At 45.5% G+C, this 22,170-nt stretch overlaps 1 long non-coding RNA gene across 3 annotated transcripts in view; it reads left to right on the top strand.

Moving 5' to 3' along the window:
* The window catches only part of LOC102395590, a 194,961-nt gene that overhangs the window by 64,590 nt on the left and 108,201 nt on the right, over nucleotides 1-22,170 (top strand). The gene's annotated exons all lie outside the window — the stretch shown is intronic.

Raw genomic sequence — 22,170 nt, 5'->3', positions numbered from 1 at the left:
ATCCCAAAGCCTATTAATACCCGTTTTTGCAGTCAAAAAATATTGTGCAGTTACTCTCCTGTCCCAACCTTTGCTGAGAAAGAATCTGGTTAATTAACATTGATTGCAATCCACCAACTGCAAGTAAAAATCGATAGCTAGGGTCCCTAATTTGAATGTACTTCTCTCTCCTTATCTCTGGTGAGAGAGAGAAAGGCAGAGAGAGTGAGAAAGGGAAGAGGGGAGAGGACAGAGGGTATTTCTTAAGCAGTCCAATTTCCAGGGTCCCTGGTGAGGGACATTAGTGATGCTGCTGGTCTTTAGATTTTGCCCACTCACCTTCAGCGTGGCCATTTTTCAGTGTGACGTCTAATTGCCACAAATAGTCACTGTGCCCATTTGGGCCTTGTTCATAGCTCCCTACTTTATTGAGAAAGGAGTGCTAGTATTGATTCTGGATGGCCAGGGAGAGCGGCAGAGAATATTAGTAAGGAGCGGAGAGAACACAGTACATAAACTTTTATGGCACAATGTCAAGCTGGGTTGTGAAGACATAAATGAAAAGGACAGCATGCTCTGTAATTACCACGAGCACACGTCTTCTGTCTGCTGGGGAAGGCAGCCCAGGCTGGCTGGGGCAAATTGCAGAGGGGGATGAATTGTCCGGCTCACAAAAACAGTGACCCATAGTGGTTGCTCCTCATAGTTGAGAAAGAATATGTGGAATGTGAAAAAAAAAAAAAAAAAAAAAAGCCCTTTTTGTTGTGTGTGGCAGTGAGGTCCTGAGAAAATTGTGTGGATTCTGATGTCAAGTCTGTCACTGACTGTTAGCCATGTGACAGTGGGTTAGTCACTTAACCTCTCTGAGCCCCAATTCCCTACAGGGTAAAAGAGAGGTAATTATCACTACTTTGCAGGGATGATGTAAAGCTTAAATGAGATAATGCATGCAAACATTTCACATGGTATTGGAAAGTAGCAGGCTGTCAGCATAGTTGGACTTCCCTGGTGGCTCAGCTGGTAAAGAATCCACCTGCAGTGCGGGAGACCTGGGTTTGACCCCTGGTTGGGAAGATCCCCTGGAGAAGGGAACGGCTACCCACTCCAGTATTCTGGCCTGGAGAATTCCATGGACTGTATAGTCCATGAGGTTGCAAAGAGTTGAACATGACTGAGCGACTTTCACTTCCACTTTCACTTCTTTCAGCAGATAGTAGATATAATCATCATTATTCATTTTTTGATTCAATAAATATTTATGGACTATTTGCCCTGTGCCAGCACTATGCTTGATCCCAGAGGTAGATGGGCATCCCCAGGCTCATGGATCTCACAGTTCTATGGGTGAGACAGACATTAATTAATTATCAACCCAATATGTTAGAAGCTGGGAAGGCCATAGTGCTTACATGAGAAGGTGAGATTGAGGGCAGGAGGAGAACGGGGTGACAGAGGATGAGTTGGTTGGATGGCATCACCAACTCAATGGATATGAGTTTAAGCAAACTCTGAAAGATAGTGGAGGACAGGGAAGCGGGGCATGCTGTGGTCCATGGGGCTGCAGAGTCGGACGCCACTTAGTGACTGAACAACAGTAACTCCTTTTCCTGCCTTTTCCGCACTCACATTTATTTGTTTATTGTCTGTCTCTCTCACTGAGAACAGGTACTTGGTTGGTTTGATTCACTGCTCTGTCTCCATTGCCTGGAAGCATGAATGACATAGTGAGTGGGCACTCAGCAAGTATTTACTAAACCAATGAGTAACTATATACCCAGGATACAGAGCAAGAATTTGTACCCTACTTTTAAGAGCTTATAGTCAAGTGAGGTACAAAAGAAATGCATAGTATTTAAGACTCAATGAAATCATTATCAAGTTTAGCTACAAAATCACAATGACATGTTTACCTAGAAAACTCTCTGCCTGGACACTGGCATCACATACCAGCATGCGCCAGATGTCACACAGTCAGTATTTAGTGAGGAGTAAGGAAAGGCAATGGAAAGATAATGTAAGTGGTTGTCCCTTCTGAGGTTAGTGGCTGTGTTCACCCAGTGTGAGTAGTTAGTCAGGATAGGTTGACTTATTTAGCCAACAATGCCCAATCTCAGCAGTGAGGTCAGCACAGGGACTCCACTCCACCAACTATTCAGAACACAGGCTCTGCTGGTCGGGTCTTGGGTGCTCCAATGGAGCTTCCTCGTCCAGCTGGCAGGTGACTCACTGCAGCAGCCTGGAGCCTGCCAGGAAGCTGCCTCTGGCTCACGTTGTGGTGGTGAGACCTCACATGGTCAATGCAGGCTGGACTGGGGAGTGCAGACAAGTGGTGTGTCCAAGACGGGGAGCTGGTGGGCACCCTATGTCTCTACCACTGTGAGTTCAGCAAACTCATGGAGACCCAACTGTGAGCCAAACACCGGGTTCCAACATGGCCAGACCCCAGAGCCCTCCAAGAGAATGCCATCTAGTGGGCAAAACACAGAACCAAATCACGAATGGCAGGTCTTAATAAGGGCCATAGTAGAGGGACAGCAAGTACAATAGCAATGTGTAGAGGAAGGAAGGAGTTATTCCACCAATTATGGGGCAGTCCACAGTCAGACTGGAAAGGAAGTTAAGACTGTAAGCCCTGGGATGCTGAGATAGCTAACTGTACATGGTAGACTTGTGTTCCCTTCCCGTGGTACAGGCTAGTGACAGGTAAGCAGCTGTCCAGGGTCTCCATTTCACAGATCTCCTGGTGAGGTTTCCTAGCTTTGAACAGTGAAGTGTCAATCAAAAGGATAATGTTTACCTCTGGGTCAAGTGGCAGGGCTTCTAAATGACTGGGGAACAACCTCCCCCTAATACCCTGATGCCCTGGAATACCCTGGACAGTATGTGAATGAGAAAGAAAAATGTTATTGAGTTTAAAATATTATATATTTTGGAAAACAATGCGATATTTTCCTACCAGCTTAAAAATGCACCAGTCCTATCTTCCAGCAGTTCTACTCCTAGGGATTTACCTAGGAGAAATGAAAACATATGTCCACAAAAAGACTTGTGCTAGAGTATTTATAGCAACTTTATTTGTAATAGCCAAACACTGCAAACAGTCCAAGTATCTGCCCACAGGTGATTGGATAAAAACATTGTATATTGCATATTCATATATGAAATACTCTTTGACAATAATTAGTAGGTAAAGAATGAATTACCAGTATACTCAACAACATGTGTAAATATTGAAAACGTAATGTTGGGCAGAAGGAGCAGGACACAAAAGAGTACACGCTGTGTGATTCCTCTGTGTAAAGTTCAAAGCAGACAGACTAATTTGTGGTGACAGAAATTAGGATAGTAGTTGACTCTGGGAGAGAGAATTGGCTAGAAGGGGACATGAGGGAGTGTTCTGAGACATGGAAATGTTAAGCTTGGAAACACTGAGTGGTGGCATGGTTGTGTACATTTATCCAAAGTCACCAGTTGGTACCCTGAAGATCTATGCATTTCATTGTATATAAATTTTACTTTAATGTTAACTAAGCAAAAAAAAAAAAAGTGTTCAGGCAAAATGAATGATAATTTTGATTAAAGCGTGGGGTTCTAGATGGAGGGATAGGGGTAGAATACAGTAGTATTAGTACTTAGTATAGAATGATAAGTAGTATTCTAAGACTAGTAAACAGCTGGGCTTCCCTGATTGCTCAGATGGTAAAGAATCTGCCTGCAATGCAGGAGACCTGGATTTGATCCCTGGGTTGGGATGATCCCCTGGAGAAGGAAATGGCAACCCACTCCAGTATTCTTGCCTGGAGAATCCCATGGACAGAGGAGCCTGGTGGGCTACAGTCCATGGGGCTGCAAAAGAGTCGAACACGACTGAGCAACTAACACTTTCACTTTTCACTCACAGTAGCATGTAAGACTGGTATACATTTTGGGCATCTGATGCCAAAGGAGTTGGATTTTATTACCTAAACAATAGGGTGCCACCCCAGGCTTTTGAGTAGTGGAGAAACAAGCTCACGTGCAAGTTTTGGGAACAAAAGTGCTGGCGTGTGGAGGAGGGAAGGGCAGTATGAGTAAGATGACTAGTCGCCTTAGGAGCCAGGGCCCCGTGAGTTATACGCAGACTGGAATTTTCCTCTGCACGTATGCAGTGGCCAGTCCAGGGAGCCGGCCCCGGATCTAGTAGCTGTGTTGGCCAAAGGTCGAATTGTGAAACAGTTTCTTTCATGCAGAGAATATTTTAATCCCTATGACTCTTTAGTAAGACCAGGCCTTGTGTTTTGATTGGAAATGATTTCTATTATTAGTTACTATTACTACTCTCGGACTGTTGAATGCCAAGGCTTGGGAGGAGCTGGGCAAGACCCAGAGAAAGAAATAGTCTGTGAAGTTTGCATTTTCCAGAGCTCAGCAGACAGGCCCTCAGCCTTGCAGCTAGTCATTTTACACTCATTCATCCACACCTCGGGCTGTGTCCTTCAGTTTGCGTCAGAGACCAAGAACCTGGAAGCAGTGATGGTAGAACCACAGGGCAGAGTTTCAGAGGGTAAACAGCTACTTAGACCCATACTCAGTAGCTCATGCGTTCCTCAAAAATCCTAGGAAAGACTGTGGCAGAAACGCCCCCAGGCCATCCTGAGTCATCACCTAGATGAGCCTCCCGTATCTCTTGAGGGCCCAGAAAAGATGAAAGAACTAACAAGTCAGCTCAAAAAAACTCTTGTTTGTTAAGTCAAACATTGCATGGGTATTCTCTTTTTTTTTTTTTTAATTGTATTATATTTTTTAACTTTACAGTATTGTATTGGTTTTGCCATATATCGAAATGAATCCGCCACAGGTATACATGTGTTCCCCATCCTGAACCCTCCTCCCTCCTCCCTCCCCATTCCATCCCTCTGGGTCGTCCCAGTGCACCAGCCCCAAGCATCCAGTATCGTGCATCGAACCTGAACTGGCGACTTGTTTCATATATGATATTATACATATTTCAATGCCATTCTCCCAAATCATCCCACCCTCTCCCTCTCCCACAGAGTCCAAAAGACTGTTCTATACATCAGTGTCTCTTTTGCTGTCTCATATACAGGGTTATTGTTACCATCTTTCTAAATTCCATATATATGCGTTAGTATACTGTATTGGTGTTTTTCTTTCTGGCTTACTTCACTCTGTATAATAGGCTCCAGTTTCATCCACCTCATTAGAACTGACTCAAATGTATTCTTTTTAATGGCTGAGTAAGACTCCATTGTGTATATGTACCACAGCTTTCTTATCCATTCATCTGCTGATGGACATCTAGGTTGCTTCCATGTCCCGGCTATTATAAACAGTGCTGCAATGAACATTGGGGTACACGTGTGTCTTTCCCTTCTGGTTTCCTCAGTGTGTATGCCCAGCAGTGGGATTGCTGGATCATAAGGCGGTTCTATTTCCAGTTTTTTAAGGAATCTCCACACTGTTCTCCATAGTGGCTGTACTAGTTTGCATTCCCACCAACAGTGTAAGAGGGTTCCTTTTTCTCCACACCCTCTCCAGCATTTATTGCTTGTAGACTTTCGGATCACAGCCATTCTGACTGGCATGAAATGGTACCTCATAGTGGTTTTGATTTGCATTTCTCTGATAATGAGTGATGTTGAGCATCTTTTCATGTGTTTGTTAGCCATCTGTATGTCTTCTTTGGAGAAATGTCTATTTAGTTCTTTGGCCCATTTTTTGATTGGGTCATTTATTTTTCTGGAATTGAGCTGTAGGAGTTGCTTGTATATTTTTGAGATTAGTTGTTTGTCAGTTGCTTCATTTGCTATTATTTTCTCCCATTCTGAAGGCTGTCTTTTCACCTTGCTTATAGTTTCCTTTGTTGTGCAGAAGCTTTTAAGTTTAATTATGTCCCATTTGTTTTTTTTTGCTTTTATTTCCAGTATTCTGGGAGGTGGGTCATAGAGGATCCTGCTGTGATGTATGTTGGAGGGTGTTTTGCCTATGTTCTCCTCTAGGAGTTTTATAGTTTCTGGTCTTACATTTAGATCTTTAATCCATTTTGAGTTTATTTTTGTGTATGGTGTTAGAAAGTGCTCTAGTTTCATTCTTTTACAAGTGGTTGACCAGTTTTCTCATGGGTATTTTCTGAGTGTTGACTCTGTGTAGGCACTGGGACATAGAAGTAGGTGAGACACACGAGGCTCTTCACCTCTTCTGACTCCTTCCTATCAGCCAGCAGCGTCTCCATGTCAAGTATTTTCCATGACAGTTTTGAATTTATGTATTTAGATCCTTTTCATCAGAGATGATTCATGAAATATCAAGCCAAATGTGGCCTTATTTTAGTACTGTTGTCAGATTTTACTCTTAAACACCCCTAGGAATTGGAACAACGAGTCCGTTGTCAGTCTCTGAAGCAGAGTCTCAGAAGTAGTCATTGTAGTTGTACACACCAGGTGCTCAATAAGTGCTGAAACTGTGCCTAACCAGGGACTCTCTGGAAGGTAAACCAGGTAGCTGCTTCCCAGGATCCCAGTCATCCTGGCTGTGATGCCCCAGGGGGCTCCCATCCATGCTGACTAAGGGTGTCCAGCAATTTCATGTAATGAGTTCCCAGTGAATTGTTGCAATGCGTGCGATCTCATGGTGCCAGGGGTCTTTCAGTGGTCTTTGGGGTGAGAGTAGCCCTCTACCAGCTGTCCTGAACGCACAATGCTCATCAGCTTAGGAGTTCTTCAGGGAGTCCTTGCTTTGCCCTGAACAGCAGAGGCTTGGACATGAGGTATCAATCTTTCTGGAAGCTGCAGATGGTCAGCCTTCCTTCCAGACTCCCCTGGAGGCAGGACTGATTACCAAAGAAAACTGGCTTTTTCTGCCAGGGAGACCTGTGTTCCTACTCTGGGCAAGTCTGTGGGCCTCCGAACCTTTGCCATACATGGGCCTTTGCCGAGAAGAGACAGCAAAGCAGAAAAAAAAAAAAAAAAAAACTCTCTGGAGGCAGAGAGGCCTAGGTTTGTGTCCTGGCTGTACTGTTTACAAGTAGTGAGACCTAGTCTGTTATCCAATCCTTAGTTTTCTCATCAATAGATGGAGGTAATAATAGTGATGACTTGTATTAGAATAAGTAGTACTGGGAACCATAACCAACAACCTTAAATACTGGTGTCCTACCACGAGAAAGGTTTATTTCTCATTCATGCCGAGTCTTAATGTGGATGGTTTTGACAGATGGCTCTCCTGGGTGGCTCTTCTATGAGAATGGATTCAGAAGTCAGGATTCTCTCCATCGCCTACCTCTCCTGTTCTAGGGACATGAAGTCCTGTGTTTCCAGCATTGGAACAGAAAAAAAGAGAGAGGGAGAATACCAACATCTTTAATAAGATAATCCAAACAAAAACTGTCAGTACCTTTGCTCACAAAATGTGCAGAAATATAGGAGGCCAATGAATCATCTCCCCAAAGCTGGCAGCTTGAAGTTGACCTCAATGGGAGTATTTACATCTCAGAAATCAGCAGATGCTACAACTGAGGACCATTCCCCAACTGTCTGTTAAACATTTCCAGGAGCATCCCTGGTCCCCTTCAGCTCTGAGTTAGATGGGCATCCTGAGGGCTGAGCGCCCTCCTCAAACACTTTGTGTCAAATGATGTTTGAGAAAGAAGTGATCCTATTCATGAGTGTGTGCAGAAAAGCAGGTCCTGAGGAGCAAAGAGAACAAAGTATGGCCTCTACCAGGAGTCACATTCTGTTCACAGCCTCTGGAGGCTGCAGGCCTGACACTAAGCCATACTTTATCTCAGTGACAAAACCCAGAGCTGTGTCCATGGTGCCCATGACATCTCACCTCTGAACCCTGGAAACAACACTTGCAAAAGTCACGGGCTCTCTGCCTGAGCTCTCGAACCTGCCTCACAGTCTTCCTGTCTTGACTGCTACCCCAGCGGTCTCTAGGCCAGCAGAACTGAGAGCTTTTCAGCAGTTGGGAAGCTCAGCAAAAGGCTGTCCTTTACAGCATCCCCCATGTAGAATAGCTGTCCTCTAAAGATAATTATGGGCCCTGCAGTGCGTGCACCTATGCACATTACCTGTCTCCTAATGCTCACATTTCCTACTCTTGCCATTTTCTTTTCTGAGACCTCTGGGAACCATTAACAGGGTTTTCCTGCTCCCCAGGATTTGCAGGAGAATGCAGATGGGCCCAGAGCGGCCTTAGTGACGTCCAGAAGGATGTGATAGAATTTGCTACTGGAACACTTGATTTTCTTACCTGTGGCGAACATTCGTCATCACTCCTCAAAATAGCACAGGCAGAACCAAGGCTTCTGGGTCTCTGGGCTGGCCTTGGCCTGGGCCTGTGTGTGCTGGGGAGAGAGGGCTGGGGTTAGTTTCACTCACCATTCCCGTGGAGGAAAGGCAAGATTCAGTGCCTTTCTGTTTGTTTTCACAAACTCAGTGGGACCACCTCCATCCCTACTACCACCCAGTTTGCAGTTAGACCCTCCCCAGATCCTGGAACACAGCCTCACGCAGCCACAAGCTCCAAATGGCAGTGGATGAATGGCCAAGCCTGCAATGATGTCAGCAGCCTGTGCTGAGGCCAAGGAAAATATGCGGGGGCCCAGGATGGCTTCATCCCTGGGCTTGTTGAAACGCAGCTGCACGTCGTAAGTTTTCCATCTGAGCAGACAGAGTACGGTATATCTGAATTAGACTCAGAACCTAGCGTGCTGTCTCCGGAAGCCTTGCCCCCTCCCTTGACTCCTCACTCTCCTTGAAGAGCCACAATTCTCCAAGCAAGTGGAGCTTAAAGGGGCTAGAGATGGAATGAGAGGTAGCTAGAACTGTCGGTAATTTGGAGATTTGGGGGAAGAAAGCTTGAAGTCCACAAGTTATGGCAATGCAGGGTGGGAGTAGGGGGCAGTGAGCAGGCAGGGCCAGGGGGTGTAAAAGACAGAATTCTGGAATTCTTGATATACTGCTGAGAAGAGACAGCTGTTTTGATCATTCAAGCTCCTATGCCTACTTCTTCCTGATTTATATAAATCGTTCCAAGTTGTAGTTCCTGTTTTGAAGGGGCAGAGGCTTGAGTTGTTTAAAATGATTGTTCCAATCTTTCACTTGCCACTCCCCATGAAGACACAGCCAGCAGGGCTCTGAGCACCCTGCTCCTCCTTCAGGCTGCTGGTGGTGGAGCCATCTCCATGGTCAGTAATTCTCCTTTTGAATCTGCATCACACAGATGCAGCCCCAGGGGGACCATCCTTAAGTACCCAAGCGATGCATTTTATGGATCAAATGACAAGTGGAAACTGAATTGTTTTTCAGAGTCTAGCAAGGCCTTGGAGCCTGGGAGCAGTTTAGCATGACTCCCTGGCTGCCCCCTCTTCCTCCTCCCAGTTGCCTCCACCTCCCCCAAGTCTCTGTGAATTGCTCCAGCAGAGTGGAGGTCGAAGAAAGTAGGGTCTGTATGGCCTGACAGCCTGATGGGCTGCAGGGCCTTTCCTCCCCCACGCTGACCAGGGCCGGCTGGACCCAGCCGGCCATTACCAGGATCGCTGCCTCCCCCACCATCACCGACACTTGGCCCTCCTTTTATGACTGTGTTTATAGAGCAAACATAACTTCGGAAAAAGAAGAACCCTCCCATGGCTGCTGGCCATTCCACCTTGTGGTTGCAGAAGCAAAGCAGGGCTGGGCCTGATCTCTGGATGCCACAGAGTCCTCCCTAGGGTCCCGGGGTGCTCTGAGAGAGTTGGGCCTTTGATGCACATCTCCATCCCCTCTTCTGGGTCACCTGCCACCATGAGATGATGCTGGGGCTTTTAAGTCTCCTGGGGAAGGTTGAAAGCTGAGCCACAAAGTTAGAGACCCATCTGTGTTTATACCTGTAACACCCATTTGCTTCCCTGACCAAGAAGAATAACCTAAGAGCTTCCAGCTCCTGAGAACGTAGTGAGTGCTCCCCGGACTTTGGCTCCAGTCATTATCAAGGTTCTGCTGGGTATTGTCTGGGTGCTTTGTGTGTTTTTTCTAATCTTCACGCCATCTTAGCAGGAAAAGTACCATTAGCTTCATGTTAGAGGTTTGGTTCAGAAAAGTTAACTAACTTGCCCAAGGTAACAGCTAGGCAATGTTAGAGGCAGTCTAACTCCCAAGTCTAGGCTCATTATAGGAAAACCTGCAGCCTCCTCATATTTTTTCTCATGCATGCGTGCTAACTCCCCTCAGTCATGTCCGAGCCTTAGTGACCCCATGTACTATAGCCCACCAGGCTCCTCTGTCCATGGGATTCTCCAGGCAAGAATATTGGAGTGGGTTTCCTTCTCCAGGGGATCTTCCTGACCCAGGGATCGAACCCACGTCTCCGGAAGCTCCTGCATTGTAGGCAGATTCTTTACCACTGAGCTACTGGAGAAACCCAATATTTTTTTTCTGTCCTCTGTTTTTCCTCTGTCTTGATGGGCTGTACAGGGGCTGACCACTCAATCCTCAGGGTCCATGGGTCCTTGGCCTCTCCTTGGAGAGCAGATGCCTCCTGGTTTCTCCTTCCCTTCATCCTGTGTACTCGCCTCTGGGACTCTTTAAAGAACCCCTGCTGGTTTCTGAGCAGCAGAGCTGTGACGAGTAGTGGTCTGTTGGCCAAATGCCCTTTCCAACTCTCCTCATGGACCTGTTGAAAATTCAACTCAGTCAGGGTGGGGTTGACTTGGGCCTCAGAGTGTTGCCTCCCAGGAGAGGCCTTCCCACAGAACTGACTGCATCTCCACGTCCTTCCCACCTGTACTGGGTGCTGAGACCCAGTCGGCCCAGGGAGGCTCAGCAGGCCAAGCTCCAATAGCTGTGGGCGTTGGGGAGATGGCCAGTGAGCGAGGGGGCCAAAGTCACATGGTTGGGCCCTGAGGAGTGGCTCTGAGAAGGGAGGCAGCATGGAGGGCTGGGGTCCACCCAAAGAGTCCGTCTAGGACCTCAGAAACCAGGACCACTGCCGCCACTGCGGTTCCAGGTCTAGTGGTCCTCTAAGAAGCAGAGGAAGAGAGAGAAGTCTGTGACCCCAAGATCTGTGGGAAGAAGGAGATGTCTCTCACCATTCATTACCAGCATTCTCTCTTTCATGGTGTGGTCTTCAGTTTAGCCAAAGCTGTGTGTGTGTGTGTGTGTGTGTGCACGCGCGCACACACAAAGGCCATTACATGCCCAGAGCTCAAACCTCCTATGTCTAGAGTGTGGCTAGGAATTCTCCAACATAGAACCTGTCTGGTGGGAGCTAGCCAAGGCACCCCACAAATCTGTAGTGGAATAAAAGAATGACTGTGTGAGTGAATCCATGAGTGACTCAGTGAACAGATGAGATGGGAGATCTGTGCTGGACTCTTCTACTTGTCCCTCTCCTTCCTCTCTGTATACAAATTCCACATGCTACCTCAATTTCTACTTCCTTAATGAACACAATTTGGATCAACCTATCAACAACCCTCAGATACAGTATCCAGGGTCATTACTGAGGTGAATACCCTCTCCACGGCCTTTTCCAGAAAGTCTCGAGCAAGCACTGAGCTGAATCAGGAGTCCCACACTTGAGCTCCGACTTGGTTCCCAGTTAACGGTGTGGCTTTAAGTAGAACGCCTGCCTTTTCCAGGCATTAGCCACGGCCTCTGCCAAAGGAGGGTGGCCTCGGTAGTCTAGGGGCCATCAAAGTATGGTTCTCCGTCAGTGGCCTTTGAGTGAGCCACAGCCATCACACCCTTGGCCTTTGGTGCAAGAGCCAGTCACTGAAAACCATAGACTCTTTTGAGGCTTAAGCTTGATTATCAAGTATCTGAAGCTTGAACCTTATCTTCCTGTTCATGGAAAAGAGGCATTGAGGGAGCCTAGCACAGTGCCTTCAGGCTGGCAAACAGGTCTGTCTTTGGAGTTGTAACAGCGAGGGAAGAGGGATGGGGATGTGAGAGGAAGAAGGCCCAGGCTGGCGGGCACTTACAGGGCAAGGCTCCTTTCAGAAACGCAAAGAGAGCCCAAAGCAGGCAGGGTCACTGAGGAATGTCAGGTGGCGGAAGAATGTGGCTCTTCTGGGCCCAGGGACAGAGAACAACAGGCTATTTAGTGCTGCAGCATTCTCCTCTCTCTCCTCTCCTCCTGCAAACACCACCCTGGGGAGGGAGGGGGAGAAGGGTGAGCTGGGGGTTTCTCCATCCTGTGTCAGTGACTCCAGACCGAGTTGATGATTCAGATGATTTAGTGATGATAAAAGAGTCAGTGGGACTCTGGGGGAAAAGCACAGCTTACCAAAAAGCCTGGCAGGGAGTCTAGGTCAGTTAGGGAACAGCATCCAAAAGTGGAAAGGCCACGAGAAACCTGCAGACTGGGCCGCGGGCCTGGCATTTGCAGGTGCGGCTACCAAGGAGCCTGAATCGCAGACCACCCCACTGGTGAGGCCGAGGAGCTGTGAGGAGGGCAGGGCAGGAGGGGCTAGGTATGCCGGGGCTGAGGAGCCCAGCCCCTGCCCCACAAACAGCAGGTGTCCTGGCGACTCCTCTCCCAGAGTGGGTGCTACCTAAACCGTGTGCTTCGGGGCTGACAAGCAGATCTTCTGTTTTCCCTAATCCCCAACTCCTAATAACCTTCCTACAGGCACCTGGAGTCCTGTCCACGTGTGAAAAGCTGTATCACTTAGGGAATTAATGATCATCAGAGAAAACTCTTCTTGAGCACAAACTGTGCCAGGAACTACACTCAGTACTTTGTAGATACTGTGTTAGTCAGGGTTCTCCGGAGAAACAGAACAAATAGGAGATCTATCCATCCATCCTTTCATCCATCTGTCTATATCCATCTGTCCATCCATCCATCCATCTAGAGATGGGGAGAGAGAAAAATTTATTTTAAGGAATTGGCTCACACAATTGTAGTCTATCAGGCATGTTGGCAGGCTGGAGTCCCAAGGAAGAGTTAATATCACACTCTTGAACTCAAAGGCAGTCTGGGGGCACAATTCCTTCCTTTTCTGGGGATCCTCAGTCTTTTCCTGTAAGACCTTCAACTGATTGGGTCAGCCCCCCACACACATTTTGGAGGGTAATCTGCTTGACTTGAAATCTATTGATTTAATTTGCTTGGCTCAAAATCTGCTTGGTCCTAGTGCTTGACCAAGTCTCTGGGTCTTATGGCCTAGCCAAGTTGCCACATAAAATAAACCATCACGCATACTTTATTTCTTTAATTCTCTGTGCCTGGATAGGTGCGAAAATTATTTTAAATCTTGTAACTAGGTTAAGCACAAATCCTGTTTTCCTTAATCCTCATGTATAGGCCTAAAGGAGATTAAAGGAAGTTAACAAGTCACCAAAAATAACACATCTAGTAGGCAACAGAGTCAGGACTCATGTTCCGGACTGAGGATTCTAGAGCCCACCCCCAGCCACTGCACTACACTGCCCTCCTGCTTTGGCTCCCAAAGTGTTTGTTTAAAACTACATATGTTTGGGAGGTGTGTCATGTTAAATAATGACCAGGGACTCTCTTGCTCATTCCCCTTTTAAATATTTGGAAGTATCTATGATAAGTAGGACATGCTCGTGAGTCAGGCTGGTCAGTCACCTCCTACCTATGGAGTCAGGCGTTGTGACCTTTCCTGCTGAGAGCACTATCACTTGACCAGCATTACGGGGGATGCTCAGCGCTGGGGGTGGCGCCGCCTGCACACCTGTGGCTTGTCTTGTCTTTTATATTCCACTGCAACAGTACTCTCATTCCCAGAGCATTGCCTCTCTGAGACTCTTTACAAGGCCATCCACCTCCTGCCTTCCCTGCCCAGAGTCAAGGCCCCATTGCTCTCCTGCCTGTGCTTGGAAGCCTGGACATCCTTCTTCTAACTCCCAAGCAAAGGTGAGGAGAGAAAAGGAGAAACTTAAATTCCCATGATGAGCCTTGAGAAATGATGGATTTAAATTGGAAAGCAAAACTTTTTTCCAGCTTCAGGCCCCCTAGAGAAGGATGAAGAGCCCAAGAAAATGAGGCAAGAAAGAAAGCATCTGTCCTGTCTCTGTCTGCCAGCCTCACCCTCACATGGCCTCTTTTCCCCAGGGTCTCTGGTCTCTTCCCCTCAGCTTCCACCTTCTGTGTTGACCTGGATGAAAAGGATCAATGCAATGACCACCCTGATTCCTATCAGCTGAAGTCCCTCAGCCCATACATACACAGGAGATGAATGGCTCTGCTCACTACAAATCATGATCCTAACAAGCTGCTCACCAAAAGTCAAGTACGCAGCAACTGTTGAGACTCCCACACTCTCTCTGCCATGGAGGAATTTGCCTAATAAATTTCCTTTTCACTGTGTGAGGGAGAGAGGGAAGAGAGAAGCCGGCCAGCTTGGACAGGAAGCCCTGCATGCTGACGGTGCAGTGTCTGCTGCTTTGTTGGGTCTCCCTTGTTCAGCCCCAGCCACCGGCCCTTATTCAGCATCTGCTCCCTGGTAGTGCCCCACACTGGGTGATGGAACAGAAGAAAGGCAGACAGATGTTGCTGCTCAGGTTTCAGAGTTTTAGGACCCACTGGCTCCCTGAGATTCTAATACCACAGGTGTTTCTCAACCCAAGCCAAGAAGGTCAAGTTACAGCAGGAGACAGAACCTCATTATGGGCAGAGACATGGTGGGGTGTGGGCCTCTGGAAATAGCTACTTAGGTCTAAGTAAATCAATTGACTGGTCTTATCTTCTGCATAGAAACCTGAGTTTCCTTTCCATTTTCTTTATCAGAGAACTTATTTGATAGCATTTTATCTGAATAATGATGTTTCCAGGAGGATCTCTCTGATCATAAGATCCACCCTCCTTACTCTTACTCATTCAGTACAGTTTAGTCGCTCAGTCGTGTCTGACTCTTTGCGACCCCATGAACCGCAGCACGCCAGGCCTCCCTGTCCATCACCAACTCCCGGAGTTTACCCAAACTCATGTCCATCGAATGGGTGATGCCATCCAGCCATCTCATCCTCTGTCGTCCCCTTCTCCTCCTGCCCCCAATCCCTCCCAGCATCAGGGTCTTTTCCAATGAATCAACTCTTCACATGAGGTAGCCAGATTATTGGAGTTTCAGCATCAGTCCTTCTAATGAACACCCAGGACTGATCTCCTTTAGAATGGACTGGTTGGATCTCCTTGCAGTCCAAGGGACTCTCAAGAGTCTCCTCCAACACCACAGTTCAAAAGCATCAATTCTTCAGCACTCAGCTTTCTTCACAGTCCAACTCTCACATCCATACATGACCACAGGAAAAACCATAGCCTTGACTAGACGGACCTTTGTTGGCAAAGTAATGTCCCTGCTTTTGAATATGCTATCTAGGTTGGTCATAACTTTCCTTCCAAGGAGTAAGCGTCTTTTAATTTCATGGCTGCAATCACCATCTGCAGTGATTTTGGAACCCCAAAAAATAAAGTCTGACACTGTTTCCACTGTTTCCCCATCTATTTCCCATGAAATGATGGGACCAGATGCCATGATCTTAGTGTTCTAAATGTTGAGCTTTAAGTCAACTTTTTCACTCTCCTCTTTAACTTTCATCAAGAAGCTTTTTAATTCCTGTTCATTTCCTGCCATAAGGGTGGTGTCATCTGCATATCTGAGATTATTGATTTTTCTTTTTTTTAATTTTATTTTATTTTTAAACTTTACATAATTGTGTTAGTTTTGCCGTATATCAAAATGAATCCGCCACAGGTATACATGGGCTCCCCACCCTGAACCCTCCTCCCTCCTCCCTCCCCATACCATCCCTCTGGGTCGTCCCAGTGCACTAGCCCCAAGCATCCAGTATTGTGCATCGAACCTGGACTGGCGACTCATTTCATACCTGATATTTTACATGTTTCAATGCCATTCTCCCAAATCTTCCCACCCTCTGCCTCTCCCACAGAGTCCATAAGACTGTTCTATACATCAGTGTCTCTTTTGCTGTCTCGTACACAGGGTTATTGTTACCATCTTTCTAAATTCCATATATATGCGTTAGTATACTGTATTGGTGTTTTTCTTTCTGGCTTACTTCACTCTGTATAATAGGCTCCAGTTTCATCCACCTCATTAGAACTGATTCAAATGTGTTCTTTTTAATGGCTGAGTAATACTCCATTGTGTATATGTCCCACAGCTTTCTTATCCATTCATCTGCTGATGGACATCTAGGTTGCTTCCATGTCCTGGCTATTATAAACAGCGCTGCGATGAACATTGGGGTACACGTGTCTCTTTCCCTTCTGGTTTCCTCAGTGTGTATGCCCAGCAGTGGGATTGCTGGATCATAAGGTGGTTCTATTTCCAGTTTTTTAAGGAATCTCCACACTGTTCTCCATAGTGGCTGTACTAGTTTGCATTCCCACCAACAGTGTAAGAGGGTTCCTTTTTCTCCACACCCTCTCCAGCATTTATTACTTGTAGACTTTTGGATCGCAGCCATTCTGACTGGTGGTTATTGATATTTCTTCTGGCAATCTTGATTCCAGCTTGTGCTTCTTCCAGCCCAGCATTTCTCATGATGTACTCTGCATATAAGGGTGACAATATACAGCCTTGACGTACTCCCTTTCCTATTTGGAACCAGTCTTTTGTTCCATGTCCAGTTCTAATTGTTGCTTCCTGACCTGCTTACAGGTTTCTCAAGAGGCAGGTCAGGTGGTCTGGTATTCCCATCTCTTTCAGAATTTTCCACTGTTTATTTTGATACACACAGTCAAAGGCTTTGGCATAGTCAATAAAGCATAAATAGATGTTTTTCTGGAACTCTCTTGCTTTTTCCATGATCCAGCGGATATTGGCAATTTGATCTCTGGTTCCTCTGCCTTTTCTAAAACCAGCTTGAACATCTGGAATTTCATGGATCACGTATTGCTGAAAGCCCAGCTTGGAGAATTTTGAGCATTACTTTACTGCTGCTGCTGAGTCGCTTTAGTCGTGTCCAACTCTGCGCGACCCCATAGACGGCAGCCCACCAGGCTCCCCCGTCCCTGGGATTCTCCAGGCAAGAATACTGGAGTGGTTTGCCATTTCCTTCTCCAATGCATGAAAGTGAAAAGTGAAAATGAAGTTGCTCGGTCATGTCTGACTCTCAGTGATACCACAGACTGCAACCCACCAGGCTCCTCCATCCATGGGATTTCACAGGCAAGAGTACTGGAGTGGGGTGCCATTGCTAGCCTGTGAGATGAGTGCAATTGTGCGGTAGTTTGAGCATTCTTTGCATTGCCTATCTTTGGGATTGGAATGAAAACTGACCTTTTCCAGTCCTGTGGCCACTGCTGAGTTTTCCAAATTTGCTGGCATATTGAATGCAGCACTTTCACAGCATCATCTTTCAGGATTTGAAATAGCACAACTGGAATTCCATCACCTTCACTAGCTTTGTTCGTAGTGATACTTTCTAAGGCCCACTTGACTTCACATTCCAGGATGTCTGGCTCTAGGTGACTGATCACACCATCGTGATTATCTGGGTCATGAAGATCTTTTTTGTACAGTTCTTCTGTGTATTCTTGCTGCCTCTTCTTATTATCTTCTGCTGTTGGAAGTGGTCAAACAGGAAATGGCAAGAGTGAACGTCGACATTCTAGGAATCAGCGAACTAAAATGGTCTGGAATGGGTGAATTTAACTCAGATGACCATTATATCTACTACTGTGGGCAGGAATCCCTTAGAAGAAATGGAGTAGCCATCATGGTCAACAAAAGAGTTTGAAATGCAGTACTTGAATGCAATCTCAAAAATGACAGAATGATCTCTGTTCGTTTCCAAGGCAAACCATTCAGTATCACGGTAATCCAAGCCTATGCCCCAACCAGTAATGCTGAAGAAGTTGAACTTGAATGGTTCTGTGAAGACCTACAAGACCTTTTAGAGCTAACACCCAAAAAAGATGTCCTTTACATTATAGGGGACTGGAATGCAAAAGTAGGAAGTCAAAAAACACCTGGGGTAATAGGCAAATTTGGCCTTGGAATATGGAATGAAACAGGGCAAAGGCTAATAGAGTTTGGCCAAGAAAATGCACTGGTCATAGCAAACACCCTCTTCCAACAACACAAGAGAAGACTCTACACATGGACATCACCAGATGGTCAACACCGAAATCAGATTGATTATATTCTTTGCAGCCAAAGATGGAGAAGCTCTATACAGTCAGCAAAAACAAGACCAGGAGCTGACTGTGGCTCAGATCATGAACTCCTTATTGCCAAATTCAGACTTCAATTGAAGAAAGTAGGGAAAACCACTAGACCATTCAGGTATGACCTAAATCAAATCCCTTATGATTATACAGTGGAAGTGAGAAATAGATTTAAGGGACTAGATCTGATAGACAGAGTGCCTGATGAACTATGGACTGAGGTTCATGACACTGTACAGGAGACAGAGATCAAGACCATCCCCATGGAAAAGAAATGCAAAAAAGCAAAATGGCTGTCTGAGGAGGCCTTACAAATAGCTGTGAAAAGAATAGAAGCAAAAAGCAAAGGAGAAAAGGAAAGACATAAGCATCTGAATGCAGAGTTCCAAAGAATAGCAAGGAGAGATGAGAAAGCCTTCCTCAGCAATCAATGCAAAGAAATAGAGGAAACCAACAGAATGGGAAAGACTAGAGATCTCTTCAAGAAAATTAGAGATACCAAGGGAACATTTCATGCAAAGATGGGCTCGATAAAGGACAGAACAGTGCATAAAATAGAACAAATAGAAAATAGAACAATGCAGTGAAATAAGTGAGAGTAAAAAGATCACTAGCTTCCCTGGTGGCTCAGTGGTAAAGAACTCGCCTGGCAATGCAGAGTCAGGAAGATCCCCTGGAGAAGGAAATGGCAGCCCATTCCAGTATTGTTGTCTGGGAAATCCCATGGATAGAGGAGCCTGGCCGGCCATAGTCCATGGGATCACAAAAGTGCTGGACAAGACTTAATGACTAAACAACAAACAACATCAAAGCAAAACCACTTAGAGTAGGTCTGGAATTTATGCTGGAATCTTCATGTTATAGGACTACATCACTGGCCTTGAAATGTGTTGAATTGGATTATCTTTGCGTGTGAGTCTGAGAAACAGAATTTTAAAGCTGAATGCCTCCCATATAATACCATGTAGTCCAATTCCCTTTTCTTCTAACAAACAAGACAGCCAAGGCCAGAGAAGTTAAGATTCTTGAAAATCATTGCACAGATAAGATAAGACCAATCCTGAATTCTGAGTTTGGAGAAATAGAATCAGTTGCAACTTAAGACTGAGATGGAGGCCTTCTTTTTCCTGGTGGAGCATGAAAACCTTTTGAGGGCCACCTTTCGTGGCTGCTGCCTTTTCCCTTCACCTTTCTGTCCCTCTGACTCCAGTGTCCTCTAAAAACAGAGGATCAGGAAGTCTTCTGTCTTTTGCACATGTCTCCAAAGGCATGCCTATGTTAGGCAAGCTATCTTGTGAGATTCTTAGCGGGAGAAGAAAACTTAAACTTGGAGAACCTCTGACATATTTTATCCTTCCTTTGAAAAATGTCTTGATGCCAGCTCAAACTGGTAAGGAGCCAAACATCAGAGAAGGCTCCCCTTGGAAATGCTTGATGTTGCTCTGTGTCATCATTTTTCAGAGCTGAGAATGATTATTAATAGAGGATTTAGGGTGGCTAGGCTAAAAGGGTGACATGAAGTCTACTTTTATCCTCCCCTTTTCTCCTGGGAGCCTGGAAAGTCCCCCTTGTGCTCTAAAATCCCTATGGAATGACCCTGGCATCCTGGTTTGGTATCCTGGTTCTGTGATTTTATTGCGGTGTTCCCACAGTGAGATTCTGAGAGAAAAGGGTGATCACACAAAATGGATTCCTTTGAAAATCAAACGTACAGGACTGTGGTGATCATCCTGCCTTGAAATGGAAGTTCAGTTATAATCTTAATCATCATCATGGGACTCAGTGTAAACAGATTTAAGCCTTCCTTGTAACCCACATTTTCTTTTTTACACTGTAGTAGCAGAAAATTTTTCAAAACTTAAATCCAGTCATGTCATTCTCTTGCTCAAAAACTTCCAGCAGCTCCCCTTCATTCTCTGAGTGAAATTCAAAGTTCTCAGCATGACCTAAAAGGCCCTACATGACCTGGTGCTTGCTACTTCTGTGGCTTCACTTCCTATCATTCTCTGTCCTTCACTCTGTTCTAACTACATTGGCACATTTGTTTCTCTAATTCACAAAACAGGTTCTGCCTCGGGGCCTTTGAACTTGTTTTATCTTCCTAGAATATTTTTTCTGGGCAAATGGCTGTGTATTTAACTCTTGATTCATTCCTATTTCTATTCAGAGAGGCTCCCTTGACTGCCCAGTAATACCCCACCCATCATTTTCCATTACCTCATCTTTCCCTTTATAAAACAGCTGTTTTTGTTATTTATTCCCAGTCTCCTTCATTCAAATATAGATATCATGAGTCTGGTAACTTGCTCTGTATTTCTAGACTTGTACCTAGCACATGGTAGGCATTCAGTAAATATCTGTAGAAGAAAGGAATGAAAAAAAGAAAGGAGTGAATGTCTTGTATTTAGTGTTTGCATATAGTTATATCTCTCTATATATTTTTGTTCCAAGCATGCATACATACATCACATACCACAAATCAAACGTACACTAAGCACAAAACACTTAGGCAGGAGGTCATTTCAAATTCATTAAGCATTAATTGAACACCCTCTTAGGGCAAAGCCCTCTACCAGGTGCAGGAATGAGAGGAAAGTCCTAGAAAAAGAAACAAAATAATCTCTCTCTCCAGCAAAACCCCTTTCTGTTGATGCCACTAAAGCTATTTTACTTCTTGCAATTATAACACAAAACATGAGAAATTATTTGTTTACAGTCAAATATCTGAAATTTTACTTGGTTTTTAAGCATGTCGCTCCTTTATGTTTTTCCTTTTTATGTCATCTTATCTTTGAGTTTATTCTTTTACACTGAGTTGTGATTTTGGAATTCTTTATGAGGAATAATCCCAGTGCTGAGATCACACAATTAATTCTTCAAAATGAGATTAAGAAACTGCATTCTGGATGGAAGACCCTGTCTGGTGATTAGTTGCCTGGAAGAGCTTGTTACAAGCCAAATAGAAGGAGCTGTCATCCTGTTGATGGTTTCCAGGGACTGAGGCTCCAGGACCTGCAGTAATTTCATTTGTCATCATTGCAAAGCCAGAGAGTCACGTGAACCACCAAAGCCTGCAGCAAAGGAAGTTCACTTGCCAACTGTCCTTAGGAATCGGAACAAAAGATAGACACGGCAACTGCTGGAAGTGAATTATATCCAGCAGTCATATTATCGTTGTCATGAAAAATAGAGGCCCCGAGTTTGGATCTACTTGTAATAATTTCCCAACTCCAGGCAAAGACTTTTAGCGATGAAGATATCTTTAGAAATCATGATGTTAGCTCCTTTCCTTGTCATTATGAAAACAGGCTACAAGAAAGCTTTGATCAGCAGTAGGGCTGGACTGGAGGAAAAACAAGGAGAGTCATCTTACCAGCATGCTGTGCTAAAAAGGAGAAAAGGTACCTGCTTGAAGATTCAGCAATATCCCAAGGGTATAAAAGTACAGGTGATGCTGAGTCAGTCAACAGGGTTAGTGAGCAGTGGATAGCATCATGACCCCAGTGGCAAGCGGGGCTGCACTCTTATTCTGGTCAATCTGCCTATCTGTTGATTCGTGGAAACACCTCAGCTGATAATTGAGGATAAAAGGAAAGGACTTCAAGTGCCCAGGAAAGGGATTAGCAAAAGCTGACAGCCCTCACAGACCTCGCACAGCCTGAACAAACTGAAATTATGTTGTAGGAACAAATAATACCCATGCTCAGTGACTTAAAACCAGGAAGGTTTGTTCCTTGCTTATAGTAGTAGTGTTCGTCACTCAGTCTTGCCTGATTCTTTGAGATCTCATGGACTGTAGCCCACCAGACTCCTCTGTCCATGGGACTGTCCAGGCAAGAACAGTGGACTGGGTTGCCTTTCACTTCTCCAGGAGATCTTTGCAACCCAGGGGCTGAGCCCAGGTCTCCCACATTGCAGGCAGATTCTTTGCCATCTGAGCCACCAGGGAAGCCCTCCTGGCTCACACTATGTATGTATTACACATCAGCAACAGGCTTAGCTGGCTGTGGTCATTCAAGGGCCCGGTTGCCAGTCTCCCTACTT

Source organism: Bubalus bubalis, chromosome 3 (genome assembly GCF_019923935.1).
Source record: "Bubalus bubalis isolate 160015118507 breed Murrah chromosome 3, NDDB_SH_1, whole genome shotgun sequence".
Lineage (NCBI taxonomy): Eukaryota > Metazoa > Chordata > Mammalia > Artiodactyla > Bovidae > Bubalus > Bubalus bubalis.
Note: the sequence above shows the minus strand (reverse complement) of the source record. Positions and strands in the feature narration are given on the sequence as shown.